Genomic DNA, 8967 nt, shown 5'->3' on the forward strand with positions numbered 1-8967 from the left:
TCTACTTGAGTACAGTAACAAAGTATTTGTACTTTGTTACTTCCCATCTCTGCCAAAAAGACAATTGGAGAATCTGTATCTCTGTATGCGTGGCACTGCAGGGTGTTTGTCATTTTGGGAGCCCAACAGGCCCTTGTGGGAAGTTTGCCTCATTAAAGATTAAAAACCATAAAACATCAGTAACTGCGGTCGCCCTCCTTCATCATGAAGTCCAACATTTCTCTCCAAAGCCTCTGTGCTCGCTTCAGAGCCTGAGGGCGGGGCTATAATGAAGACAAATGCCTCCGCTTAGCAGCGCAGCACACACCTGGCACAGGGGGGGTCGGGGGTGGGATGCTGGTGGTGGCTTTTACGGGCATCTCATATAGGATGGAGGAGCAATGGCCTCCGGGGGCCAATTCATCAGAAACACACGTTTACTGTGTGCTCTGCTCATGGCTCACCGGCTGAATCTCTGCTTTTGCACCCACACTGAATCCAGATCTGCATTTCTAAAACACGGCATGGTAGATTAAAACTTCAGGCATTTTATTGAGCCTACTCTTTCACAGCAACATTAAAAGCCTGTCATATGAAAAAAAACAGCTTTAAACACAAAGATCAGTTGGGTTTCCTGAATTCTTTGCCTAGAAACCTAATAATTAAACTATTATTAGTAATCAATGCAGCTTGTGGATGACAGTATCAACAATTGAGCAGTGATGTGATGGAGTTATGTCATTGTTCTAGTTAAAAGGGTCCCTCTAATGGCTGCAATGCAAATCATCTGATACTGTTGGAACCAATCAAATCATAGGAATCTGAGGATGAAAGGTCCCTCCCCACAGAGCAGTTTATGCCACTGTGCTTCTTTGGACCTGTACAGCAGCCGTATAACAGACGCCTTTCTGCTTTATGTCATAAAGCCCATACTGACAAAAAAAATAAAATAAAAAAACAAGTTTCCTTGTATTTTCATATCCTGTCAGTTAAAAGCAAACAGTTTAGTAAGAATTCATCTGTGATGACTTTACAGGAGACAGTAACTAAATTTGTTTCTTTGTAAGGAGGATCAAAAACAACATAAACCTGTGATCCAACCCTGAAACTAAATACATTCTTTTACCTTTAACTTTGTGGTTATACAGCAGAAGTGCTGGTCATTAATTGTAGATCAAAGTAAGCCCTAAAAACAGATATTAACTTGGAACAGTGTCTGTTTGTGTTTTTTTCTTTTGTAAATACCTTATCAATGGCTCGATTTTTGACGTGCAGAAACGAAGATCATTGTGGCAGAGATTTAGGTCTAACTAAATCTCACAGCCCAGTCCTAAAAGTAAACAGTGAAAATGTAACCTGTAAAGGCCAACAGCACATCAAGTATGTTCCAGGACAGTTAGCAGTCAATTTTTTATACAGTCCACCCATTAAAGTTACACAGTAAGCAGGACCGGCCCAGGACTCCATGGGGCCAACAGCAAAGTATGATTTGGGGGTCCCTTATTTCTGCCCAAAATCTCTATTGCTGCAACCCAGAGTTTGGTGTTTAGATCAATATACACACCAACTAGAGATAATAGGGATATTTACAGTCTCCTTTTGGTATGCTTCAGCTTTTTTTCTTTTCTTTTTTTTTCTGTCATTACACTGTTACAAGTACAGAGCAATGAAATGAACTCTCTGCATTAAACCATCCCCTTGGAGAGCAGTGGGCTGCCACCGTGGGGCGCCCGGGGGAGAGGTTAAGGGTCTTTGCTCAGGGACCGGAGTGGCAGTCTGTGGGAGTGGGGCTCAAAACCTCAAGATTCCTTACTCTGTGCCTTAACCACTCCCCCAAATAATGCAATATCTACTGTTTCTAAAATTAATTAATTCTAAAATTAATCATATAAACTATTTTTCAGTTTATTTACAGTAAAAGTGTTTGTAGTTTATCATTTTTAATTTCCAACTGCAACATCAATGTTTAAAGCTGTATTACAAGAAGAAAGAAATGCATAACCAGAGGCGATTCTAGAGTCTGTGGGGGCCCCAAGCAAAAAATCCTAGGGGGCCCTACTGACCAGTGTTCATCACCATTATGTAAGGCTATAAATAATCTGACATCAATGAAAAATGTATTAAATAAAACCTTTTTTTTAATTCCAAATGTTCTAAACATGAACAACCTTGTTATTTTGGAAAATATAAAATAATAAAAGTAAAGAATAAACTAATTAATAAAATAAAAAAAAACTGTAAATTACTTTAAAACCCAATATAAACTTCGTACAAAATATAAAGTAGTTATAGTAAGTGAAGTGAAATGATTGGGGTCCTATACTGCTTCCAGAATTGCTGCTTACGGGCCTTGGCTTGTGCAAATGCAGACATAAGTCCTCCAGATCCAAAGACCTTCACACACTATACTCTATGGAAATAAGCGCCAGTCCTGAAAGTCTCTCTTGAGACATGGAAAATGAATCATTTTCCTTCAGCTTAGTTACATAATTGCTTTCCAATTTACTGAACGATAGGCCTACAACGTCACCCATTCGCTAGGCTACGTTCATTTTCATTAAGGGATGTCATCCACCTGGGCAGGGCTGGATTTTGACTGGCCAAAGCCAATGTCAATCAACATTCCATCCAATCGGAATTTTTAAATGCAGTTGTGCATCTCCTCAGTTACTATAGCGTTGCCACTTCATGCTCGCCTGTTGCTGTTTATTTACTGGGTGTACAGTAGCTGGCTCTCGGGGGGCCCCCAGCGGCTCGGGGCTCCAAGCAGTTGCTTGGTTTGCCTGTTGACAAGGTGCGCCTCTGCGCATAACTATTATGAACATTTTTTCACATGTTTTTCCGACTATATTAATATAGAATTCATCATACATGGAAAAAGGCAAACAAAAAAGACTGGTGTTGCTAAATGTGCTTTTTCCTGCAAGTAACTCCTGGGTAGGTAAGTAATAACCCTCAGGAAAAGGTCCAGTAAGTTTCAGAGAATTAAATTGTAGGTCCTACAAAAATTTTAAAAGCATTTTAAGGGAAATCATTGGAGAAAATTTTGTAAATAAATACTGCAAATGTGCAGAAAACGTCTGCTGAAAAGTTTAGCGAGTAACCAGTTAATTTAACAATGTATACAGGAATATAATTGATTATTTTTCTGAAAGTTAAGCGAGAGAAAAAATAAGTAATTTCCGTGTAAAAAAAAAAAAAAAAACTGAGATGAACTTCATTTTCTTCCCCTAATAATTACTCCACTTAGTTAATTTAGGAACACTTGCTTCAAAGACATGATAAACCTTCACGTTTAACCCTTTTGAATTGATTTCCTCTTCTTTGGACTCACATAACATTTATTAAAAATATTTCTAAATTAAATAAAAAGACAGTGGAGTTGTATTTAAAATAATTTGGTTAATGGTTTAATCTGAAAATATGCAGCTTACCTATTAGGATAATGAGGTTTTGCATTGATTTTTTTTAGAGTACAGTGAAGCAGAGGTTGTAGTTTTGTTGGATTTAACAGCAGTATTCCCAGTTTTCTCCTTCCTGGAGGCTGGTTCAACTCTACAAACATGATGTGTGGGCCTGTTTGAACATGAAACACTGTTCACTTCTGTTATAAGGACCAAAGAACTGCTTCAAGCATCTGTATGCTTTAGTTGCTGCCTGGTAACCAGTAAAACTTCATTTAAGGGGAGCCGGAGGGGAGAGTAATACCAGTCATCCTGCCACTCAGCTGCAAACTGAAGCATAATTACCATTTGAAATGTTCAACTCCATCTGACTGAAATGCAGCGGATCCTGCAGAAAGTAGCCTGCTTATCATCATGTTTCTCCAGCTGTTTCTGAGCATTTTATTTTCTATAAAGAGCTTAAACTACCTCTAATCAGAGGTACTTACTTTTTTAAATCCCAATTTCCTGCATAGAAAGTCATTTGAATTAGAATTTAAATGAACCTGACCCTGGTAAGTGAATGCAGTGCCCCCTGATTTTCCACTCCTGTTCCCCTTCAGGGATGAAGATCATCCGTGAATCACAAATGACAAATGTGGGTTTATTTCCTGCCTAAATGCACGCTCAGCTCAAAGGAAGAGGTTCATTGTGCTGATACAAAAGCTGTGCCCAGAAACACAGTGAGCTGAGAGTGTGAAGTGTTTGGATGTCATCCTGACTCTGGCCTGCTTTGTTTGCCGGTTAAATAACAACTTGGCCTGGTCACTGTCACAATTACACTCCAGCTGTGATTAATCCTGTGGGCAACACCGCATTGTCTCACATCTCAAATGAAATGAGAGTACGGTTTTGTGCTGCTGGTACCTGAGGAGCTTCTGGGGAACAGCTGAGGTGAAAACGCAGTGATCAGCTGCTAATGAAGACTTTCTGCTGCAGGTCAGTATTTGCCCAAAGTAATATTCAGCTGAGGCCCCGTTTGACTATCTATAAAGAGTCATTGCCAAAAGTTTACCTAAACTCATCCTGACCAGGACCATTTAAGGATTTATTTTCTGATTTAAAGCTCATTGCATAGTTTAAAATGTATTTTTCTCATTCATGCAGACTCGGAAAAATACAGACATTCACCTAAATCCTTATGAGTGGTGCTGTGTAGAGATTAGGGCACAACTAAGGATTATTTTGCAAATCAATTGATTTGACAATAATTTTTTCGATTAATAGATTTATAATCAGATGGCAAAAGATTCCTTAAAGACATTTTTTAGAAATTAAACCTATTAAAACTTTTCCCTTTGTCGAGTTCTTTTCTTTTATCTTAAATGCAAAATGTTTAGATATTATTTTACAATCTTGGTATAATTACTGCTCTAAGTGGGTCACCCTGTCAGCTTAAGGCATGTTTTACAATCTCCATACTCCAGTTAACTTTTAATCGATCACTAAATTAGATGACGATTATTTCAATAATAGATTAATCCGATTCATTGTTTCAGCATTTGTAGAGATCAATGTTTTTTTCTTTTCATCAGTAAAAACAAGAGTTAGACCAGTTTGATTTGTTTGTTAACAATTCTTTTTTTAAAATAGAGACTTCGTTATCATTGTGTCATTTTTATCATGTAAATCGCGGATGTAAAATCAATACTGGCTCCAAGAATCAGCCCAAAAATATCAGCAGCACATACTGGGGATTGGTTAGACTGATGTCAAAATAATCAGTATCGGACATCGGCCTTAACAAATCAGTGTCACTCCAACTCTTATAAAGATGTCTGAAAGAACTTATTAGACTGAATTAGAATAAAGCTAAAAAGCTACTGGTAAAAAAAAAATAAATTGATCATGTGAGGCAGATATCTAGCTGTTTTTCCACAATGCTTTGGCTGACGTAGAACCTTTGAGGAACTTGGCAGCATATTGCCCTTGGGAAGCTTTGCCCCCGGTGCTTTATGCATTGCACAAAGCAGGTGAAATAATTATTTTTTTCTTTTCCAGCTTTTATTGTCATTGTCACAAGTGCAGAGCAATGAAATGAACTCTGTATTTAACTCATCTCCTTGGGGAGCAGTGGGCTTCCATTGTGCGGCGCCCAGGGAGCAGTGTGGGGGTTAAGGGTGTTGCTCCAGGACCAAGAGTGGCAGTCTGTGGGAGTGGGGCTTAAACTCAGAACCTCTGGATTCCAAGCGCAATAAACTAACCACTAGGCCCACATTCCCCTAAATAATGGAGGAGGAATAAAAATAGTAACACTTTGGAATGATTATTGATTAATGATAGATTGTAATCCTTGATAGTGCCCATAAAATAACCATTCCACCTTGGAAAAATAGTACCCGACTTAACTGGTCAAAAGCAGCAACTTAATATCCCAATAATGGCTACAATGACTGACCCATAATGGCAGACATTCAGCAAACAGACTCAACTGCTTGCTCTATTTTGACATCTGTAAATGATTTACATCAAATTCATAGCAATGATGAGAAATAATGACTTAATTTATCAACCTGGTGCTTGATGCTGAGAAATATTGATTATCTATAGGGAATAAAGACCGAATGCAAACCTTCTCTTTGGGTTGTACAGCAGACTGAGTCCTCATCCATTCATAGCACATTCATGCAGAGAATGTTGTGAGTCAAACTGCCCCAAAAGATCCAAACACATCTAAATAACCTGAGGCTATAAAATCTATATGACCACAGTGAACGTGCAGCAGACTGATTGTAGATGATCAGAACCGTGCTTTAATAAAAAGGTGTAAATTACATCACTGAATGTTCCACTTCACTGCCATGCAGCAGCTGATACCTTTATTTTTGTGCAGTTACATAATGAATGTGCATCGCCTATATGTCAAATTATTTGAATCTGTACAGAATTTTCAGTTTTCAGATAATTCAAACCTTGTATCCATTTCTTTGTTGTGTTTCTCTACATTACAGAAACTAACTTCTCTGTGTTTGTCAGGTAAACAGGGGCAGACACTCCTCTGTATTATTGTTGGTTTGTCTGTTTGAGGACAAGACAGATTAGAATCCTGCAAACTGAGCACAACTCTGTGGTTTATCAATGTTAAGGCAGAATGAAAACTGGTGATACGCCTAAAGAAGCAGTCCCCGCTTTAGCAACAACAAAGATGACAGCAAGAAAGAAAGAACTCTGTAAACCAAGAGAAGGCTATTCTTAAAATAGCACAGTCATGCTCTGTTTGTATAACATTACTATAATGTTATAAGAGCATGATTATAATTTGGGTTGATACATAGTCTTAAGAGAAACATGGAGTTTTTAGGAAGTGAAATGCATCCCAAATGAACTTGATCAATTGGAAACATTCCGGTCCAGTGTCTCTTCTGTTTGGTAGCTCTAAATCTCTGTTTTAACTGGCTGTTGGACATTCCAGAATCTACCTAATGCACAATCATCTAATGATCCCCCTGCTCCTGTCCTCCAAACCTCGCCATGCCAGCCGCTCCCAAGCTAAACATGTTTATATGATCACTGATCTGCATTTACACCAGTTCTTATTGCAATCATACAGTTCTTTCTTGGCGATGAATTTAAAGCTGTTTGTAAAATGCATTTCAGAATTCATAAAAAAAAAAAAACAAAAAACACCATTCTGATCAGTAAGCCAGTCGTTGTTACTGGAATCAGTCCAGTACATCATTAGCAACAAACTGTTCAACTGAAACATCCAGCCAATGGGATTTAATTGTGTAATTTCTCTACATTCATGATATTTTAGTTGCCTTTTTAAACATAAGATACTCCAAATTTGTTTGTCACACCAAAACTTTTTCTACTTAAAGTCATATTGAAGCACCACTGTCTGCCAGTGATTACAGTCAGCCACTTGGATGTCTTTTGATTGTCTCGAGCCAGGATCTATTTATTTTCTGAAAAAGGTTCCTTTTTTCTCCTCTTTACTAAATGCATTGAGAAATATAGACTTTCGTGCATAAATAGTGATAGAACAGTAAAATCCTTCATGTTGGATTTAAACCTTCTATGCTAATCCAATAATCTGCAATTTGTTCTTACTTTCACAATCAATGTTTATCAATTCTAACATTTGTAGTTGTGAAATCAGCATCAGGAGGTCAGACCGCGAGGAAACCAAAAATCAGTACCAGTCTGTGAAACCCAGTTTGGTGCATGTAGATAAAGTTGTTCCTTTTTTTAAGCTAATCTTTCTCTTTTGGAGGAAGACTGCAACCTCACTGGGTCCACCAACTGTCTGCTTGTGCAGAGTTGCTGCTCCTAGCTGACTTGTGAGCAGTTTTTTAGAAACTTATCTCCAAAATAAAAACAAATACAAAACAAAAAATATATCTTGGCCGTAATGCACATCTACACAATTAAAGGGAGTTTATAACCCAAGTTAGCAGGACTTAAAACTAAGCTGACATTTTTCATTGAGCTATTAAAAGTAAAGTTCTCTCAAGAACATCGACAGCATCATCAGAATAGCCTGCCTAAAACACTAAAACAAACAACAAAAATAATTCCAGGAAGCATAACTGATCATTTTTGGTTCTGCGGCTCAGATGATGAGATGACCAGAAACTCTAAAAGTTCACTCCTCGGCAGAGCCGTGATAAGAAAGACGTCTCCTCCATCTGACAGTGCAGTCCCTGGAGGTCGTCTGGAAACCTGAGCTCAGAAAGCCCAGAGTGGAGACAGGTCAGAGGTCACATGACAGCTAGTGCTGCTGTCATCACGGTTGTCAGGCAGGTCAGCGGTGAAACAGCACTGCACCTTTACCCTGATACAACTTTTAGCTCCATACCTGTCCAAACTGCCAACTGTGTCACAACAGCCTCAGAGAAGTAGGTCGCCTGCATCTTTCTTTGATCAGCATAAGATCAGATTGATTCTGAGACAGTAATACAATAAATTTTATCACTAAACTAAAAACCAACCACGGTGTGATGGTTTGCTACAACAATCTGACCACCGTGTTCTTTCAGTCCCAAGAAGGGCTGTTTCATTGATTTCATTGCAAGTTTTTCAGTTTAAGTTTTTCAAAGTTTTATAATGTTACTCATTTCAATAAAATAAAGAAGACATTATGAAATTTTAACTTATGAAGAGTGAACTTCCTATAGGTTGAAGTGCAAAGTTCTGGTTAATTGATCCGTCACATTTGTTTATTGAAGCAAATAAGACTTTTCTTTGTTAGATTTATCTGTTAAATCCAGTTAGGAAGTAAAGTAAATTTTAAATGCTTCCTTAAGGTAGAGTTTCTTTTTTTACCAGTTCACTCAACTTGTAATAATTCAAACAAAACCTTGGAAACATTCAATGTTTAAATAAACCCAAAGCTTGGAAGCTGGAGATGCTCCAATAGTTGAAGGAAACCGACACTTATTTTAAAGTATAAACACAAAATTTGGTTAAATTGAGAGTGATTCACTGGTTCATTAAAATTATGTTTAAAAGGGATGTTTTTATGCATAGTTATGTATAAGCCATAAACTACGGAAGAGGATTAGGGCCACTGGAAAAAAAAGAAAAGTAAACTGATTTTTAA

At 37.8% G+C, this 8967-nt stretch overlaps 1 protein-coding gene across 1 annotated transcript in view; it reads right to left on the minus strand.

Annotated features, from left to right (window-relative positions):
* LOC107096624 (voltage-dependent calcium channel gamma-2 subunit-like) overlaps positions 1–8967 on the minus strand; it is a 107841-nt gene that overhangs the window by 96226 nt on the left and 2648 nt on the right. The gene's annotated exons all lie outside the window — the stretch shown is intronic.

Source organism: Cyprinodon variegatus, unplaced genomic scaffold, assembly GCF_000732505.1.
Source record: "Cyprinodon variegatus isolate N-32 unplaced genomic scaffold, C_variegatus-1.0 Scaffold24, whole genome shotgun sequence".
NCBI classification, from domain to species: Eukaryota; Metazoa; Chordata; class Actinopteri; order Cyprinodontiformes; family Cyprinodontidae; genus Cyprinodon; species Cyprinodon variegatus.